General features: G+C 35.5%; 1 pseudogene; it reads right to left on the minus strand.

The window, feature by feature from the left end:
* Window positions 1-990: 990 nt before the first annotated feature.
* Window positions 991-2,080, minus strand: LOC131631154 (F-box/kelch-repeat protein At3g23880-like; annotated as a pseudogene).
* Between the last annotated feature and the right edge of the window lie 3,843 nt (window positions 2,081-5,923).

Consider the following 5,923-nt stretch of genomic DNA (forward strand, 5'->3'; position numbering starts at 1 on the left):
ATTTTTTTAAAAATTCTAGTGAAATACTAGAAATTCAATTCAACAAATACAATGAAATTCAGGACACACAAAATCCCGTAGAAGGATCTGAATAAGAGGTCAGAAGATCAATTCAATAAGTACAATGTTATTCATCAAAAAGAGCAAAAAAAAGAAAAGTTTTAGGGTTGGAGTCGAACTGCTAACAAACAATTAATCAATTGATCAAAAGTTTTATGTGATACACAACTCCGCAAAAATATATTAATATACCAATAAAGCAAACAATTAAGGTTAATAGTCATTCACCCTCTGTCATATAGGCGAGTTTTGATTTTCCCCCCTTTAATTTTTTTTTTTGGATTACCCCCTATAATTTTAAAATTTTTAAAAGGCTAAGTCTTTTTCCCCTAAGAAGAAAAATTATCCCCCTGTAAAATACATTTTTTTGATTTATCCCCTTGATTTTTACACGCTTAGGGGAGTGCCCGAAAAATATAGGGGGGTAATCCAAAACCTTTTTTTTTAAAGGGGAAAAAATCAAAACTCGCCTATATGGTAGATGGTGAATGACTATTAACCCAACAATTAATCAAGTTCCCCTTCAAACTAATAGACTATTTTAGCTATTTGCTCCAAAAACAAGGGCAGAGATGGCATGTAAAACATTATATATTATATTGAATAAAAAATCAATTCTAAATACACTTGGAAAAAATTAAGAGTTGAGTGATTCTGCATTATTTAAGTAAAATAAAAAGCAATTCAAATATTTGAGTGACAATGACAAAAGCACATTCTAATTGATTGAAAATTATGTTCTGGCGTGTTGCTTCAACATCATCAATTTGCATCAACCCCTTTCAGTGCTTCTCTTTCCATAATAGTCATTATGGACTACTGACAGGAACTTACTGATATCAGAAATCTAACTACAAGTTACTTTTATAAAACATCATTTTCTAACTTGTATTGTAATAAGCACAAAACAAACATGAATAAAAACTCACTTTCAACGAGTCGGAACCAAACTTTCAATGTGATCCTTAGCCCACAACCACTGATTCATATTAGTAATCCTTATTCGCTCTATTGTATCGTCTCTGCAGTCACAGATAAATGCTGGTGCCTTGTGCATATTTGCCAATATCAAAGTATAACCATTCTCAGAAAGGTGTATCGGCAACAATCCCAACCGCTGAATATCAAATAAATTACCGTTGATTGAATAGAAATTCTGATAACTAATTTTAAATAACTGAACCCAAGACTCTTGAACCCCAAAATCTTTCATCTGCCATATAACAAAATGGTTTCTCTCAAAATCACGACAGAAACAAAGAAAATTCATCAAAACCGCAATATTTGCCTGAACTTTCGGTCCCTTGTCAAAACCACGAGGCAACATCATCTGAGTGTACGATTCGGTAGAGAGATCTAGCGAAAGAATTACATAATTTTCAATAACACCCATCAAATAAAAATCATGATTGCAATTGGACAGCCAATTAATAGTACCATTCAAATACACGAATATCTCTCCATGAATTATCCCCCAAGCTGAAAACTTTCACCACATTTTTTAGATTACCACCCAGCTCTATCTCCACCATGAACCCTACCACCTTATAAGTTTCATTCGAAATATCATAACCAAAAGAGAACTTAAAATCTTGGCGTAGAGAATAAAGATCGGAAAATAGTCTAAAATTTTCTGATTTTGTTCCCGTTGCAGGGTTCCAGAAACAAAGCCATTCATCTTGAGAAAGATATGAACTACTAATCAAGCATATCAATCCATTGCATGAACCAACAACTCGGTCTACACTGACAAAATCGATCAATCGATAGGAAGGATGATTGTGAAGGGAGTTAAAAGGAGGAATGGATTGACTAACGAAATGGGAATCATCATCTTCCCAGCTGTCTAGCCAGATATGTGCGAGATTAGGTGTTCGTGCTGATTTCATGAGATGCATTTGAACAAAGTAAGGATCAGAGATGAGAGTTTGGAAAAACTTGTTGACGCACCTCAGTTGTATAAGATGTTTCACGGACAGCCAGGACAGTATTTCCGCCATCAGCTCGTCGGGAAGGACAACTGCCGAAGATGCTAAATTGGTCTGACGCAGAAGCCGAAGCGGCATAGCTTTATTCTATTTGAATTGAACCCTACGCAGCCACCGGCAAAGTTGTGTTTATATATAAAATTAAAGTGCTCTCATTTTACTGAGAAAAACGATCCATCTATATTGCTACTTATAAGTTAGGGTTAAATATGCTGGGAGGGAGTCGGTATAAATATGTCAATATTCAATTTTTAGTTTTTAAATTTTTTCCATTTATAACATTTGTCCCTTCCATCAAATTTACTTAACAGTTGCATACGTGGAAATCCAAATGGGTTTTTTTTGTGTGACATGATTTTTTTTTTATTTAGCTATTTTTGGTATTTAAATGTGTGAAGTTCATAACCCTAATTGCACAAAAGTTTTCTTCTTTAATTATTTCATTCTTCTTCTTCGTCACTCCAGGTCATCTTCCCATTCTTCTTCTTATTCTCTTATTCACTTCAGGTCGTCGTTCCATTGTTTTTTTCACCGCAATTCGTTTTACTCGTCTTCAATAAATGTAATCTTCATCAAGACGAAGCAAATCAGTTTCTTATCATTTCTCAAGTTTTAGCAACCATTAAGGGAGAAGGTGTGAGTGTAATGTTTGTATGATATCATACCACTGTAAGAACGGACATAATAAAGGGAGACTTTTCTAGAGGTGTCGATTTTGACAAACGGAAGAACTTGCAATTTATTCATATGGGGTGAAGATATGGCACAAGAAAATGAAGCTTATGGAATTGTAGATGAATATTGGAGCAAAGATGAGAGTAAAATGGAGATGCAAGCAGTTGAGGTTGAAGACCTCTTTGTTTGGAAGAATGCAACTGATGGGAGATTGTCTCTAAAAACTGCCTATGACAACATCATCAAGCCTTGCCCCTCCTTTGTCTGGAAAACTTTTCCATGGGATATTGATTCTCCTCCTCCCCATTCAATGTTTGTTTGGAGATATATGCATAACAAAGTGCCAACTGATGAAAACCTGGGTTTGAAAGGTTTCTCTTTTCCTTCAATATGCAATCTTTGTTTTTCTTGCTGTGAAACTTCTTCACACATATTATTTGACTGCAAATTTGCTAGGGACATTTGGAATTGGCATGTTAGTACTTTACAGATGAATTTGGTGGTTACTGATATTGATGACTGCAAGAAAATCATTAACCATAATTGTTCTCCTCAAGTCAAATCAGTTATTCACGCTAGCATAGTGTGTATTTTTTTTATCAAATCTGGACTGCCAAAAACAAAGCCAGGTTTGAGGATAAACTTTCGAATTGGAAAACATGTGTGGCTATGGTTTCTACTTAGGCAAAGCTAGTTGGTAACAACACTCATAGAGTTTCAAATTCTGCTATCTCCAATTTCTCCTTGCTCAAGCATAAACTTAAATCCTAAAAAGACTTTGATAACTGTAATACCGTGGGAGAACTGACTTTTTGAAATGTCACGGTTAAGCAAGAGTCGCCACCGACTTTTATTTTATCCAATTTTAGAAAGGCTAAAAGAACAGAAAAAGACCTTTTAAAAGAGATTGAGTTCGGGGGTAGGTTATACAAATGGAAGGTGTAAGCACCCTTTGTACCCATGGTTAGATTGAGTTCGGGGGTAGGTTATACAAAGGGAAGGTGTAAGCACCCTTTGTATCCATGGTTATCCATGGGCTCTTAATTGCTTAGCTCACTTTTGTTTTCAAAATGTTTGAAATGTGGGAAAAATAAAACTTTTGTTAAGGACTTTAGCTTGTGAAATAAGCGTAGCCTTTTTGAAGGTTTTTTGAAAGATAGTGTGAAAGAAAGTTTTGAATTTAAACCAGAGCAAGCAATTAAGATCAATTACCCTTAAGTTAAAATTTTTTGTTCTTTAAAACTTTATTGGGAAAGGGCTATCCATACCATAAAGAGGGAAGGTAGTCCTTTCATTGGATTTAAAAAGGGTCGTCGAAATTATCGTTCGCCACAAGACTGTCCCTGCCATAAAGAGGGCGGGTAGTCTTAGGGAAGGATATAATAGTCATTTTAGGCAACAGGCGAGGATACCTCAGCAATCGAAAGGGACTATCATCATCATATCGTAGGCAACCTCGAGGGACAAGATCATATAACCGAAGGCAACATCGAAGGGACTTATGATATTTAGTGATGATAATGAACTGAGGGGAACATTTACTAAGGTATCCTCGGAATCGAGGGACTTGACTATTTTAGAATCGTAATTAAAAAGGCAACAGGCAGCATAAGAAGGGTTACCCTAAAGGTGTGTGTGTGGCACAATCAAGTGATTCAGTTCGGATATTTTATCTTATAATTTAGGAAAGCTAAATTCATTAGCAGGCTTGTCACTCCCTAGATTACTAACCACGCAATTAATATTATACAGAAATTAAAGGCAGAAAATATAAATTCATACGCTATTACAATAAACACCTGTGGGCAGAAAAATAAAGGCGGAAAATAAAAAAGGCCCTAATTACTATTACATCAAAATTGAATAAGCGACCTATACACCTTCTAATATTTAAATAACTGAAATTAAATGAATAAATGGCATAAAAGGGGAAAATTAAAATGAAAGCAGAATTAAATAAAAGGCAAACAATTTAAATAAAAAATAATTAAAGACATGCGACATACACTGGAGTGGGAGATGAGAAGAGAAATCGCGAATAAAATATAAGTTTAGAAAAATCAGGGTTAAAAAATCTTATGGCAAAAACCTAAGGGTAAAACCTTAGCCTATGGATAATGGGCAAAACCTACCAGTAATTACTAAACCTAACTGCACTAAAGTGAAATGACAAGGAAAATTAAATTGACTAAATAAACCTAATTAGCCTGAAAATCCTAATTTGATTAAATTAGCCTAAGTCTAAAAAGTTAATTATTGATTAAACCTAAAACTAAGTTAATTGATCTAAATTAAAAAGTAAATTTAAATTATTATAAAAACATTAAATTAAAATTTAAAACCTAAAAACTAAATTATTATTTCCATAAAAAAAGATTTTGATTTTGTTTTTAGAAAAACGTGTAATTGTTTCTTTTAAAAAAGGAGAATAAAAAAGTTATATAAATAAATATAAACAATTTAGAAAAACCTGGGCGCTTGATCTGGTGCATGTGCATCCTGAGGGTTCACAGTGGGGGCACTGGCTGAAGCCTCTTGATCTGGACGAGCGTGGATCCAACGGCCACGGTAGGAGGGTGTATGATAGTCACGCATAGGCTGCATGTACTGAACCCGTAAGCAGGGTTTATTGTTGAAAAATAAAAGGGAAACGTCAGGCAGTGGGGATCGAACCCCTAACCCTTGAGTGAAGCCTCTTGATCTGGACGAGCGTGGATCCAACGGCCACGGTAGGAGGGTGTATGATAGTCACGCATAGGCTGCATGTACTGAACCCGTAAGCAGGGTTTATTGTTGAAAAATAAAAGGGAAACGTCAGGCAGTGGGGATCGAACCCCTAACCCTTGAGTGACATGTATGTAATCCTGGCCGTCTAAACTGAATTGATTAGTCATTATAGAATTTCTCAACAATTAATAAATATGATAAACAAACTTTAATTTTGAATTGAACAAAAAGAGTCAAACGTGGGACCCCTTTGGTGCACAGGTAACCAATCAAATGGAGAGAGGGGGTGCTGTTGTTGACCGTCCAATGAGAGGGGAGAGGGAATTGGACGTTGCTGACTAGCGAACTAAACACTGCCACACAGCGTTCAACGTTCAACAAGGACCATTCATCTTCTTCTTCTTCACAGAACCTGCGGAATAACCTGCGGAATTCCCCATGGATTTTCCTGCGGTTTTTCTTGCGAATCTCAA

The sequence above is a fragment of the Vicia villosa genome, unplaced genomic scaffold (genome assembly GCF_029867415.1).
Source record: "Vicia villosa cultivar HV-30 ecotype Madison, WI unplaced genomic scaffold, Vvil1.0 ctg.000780F_1_1, whole genome shotgun sequence".
Classification (NCBI taxonomy): Eukaryota; Viridiplantae; Streptophyta; class Magnoliopsida; order Fabales; family Fabaceae; genus Vicia; species Vicia villosa.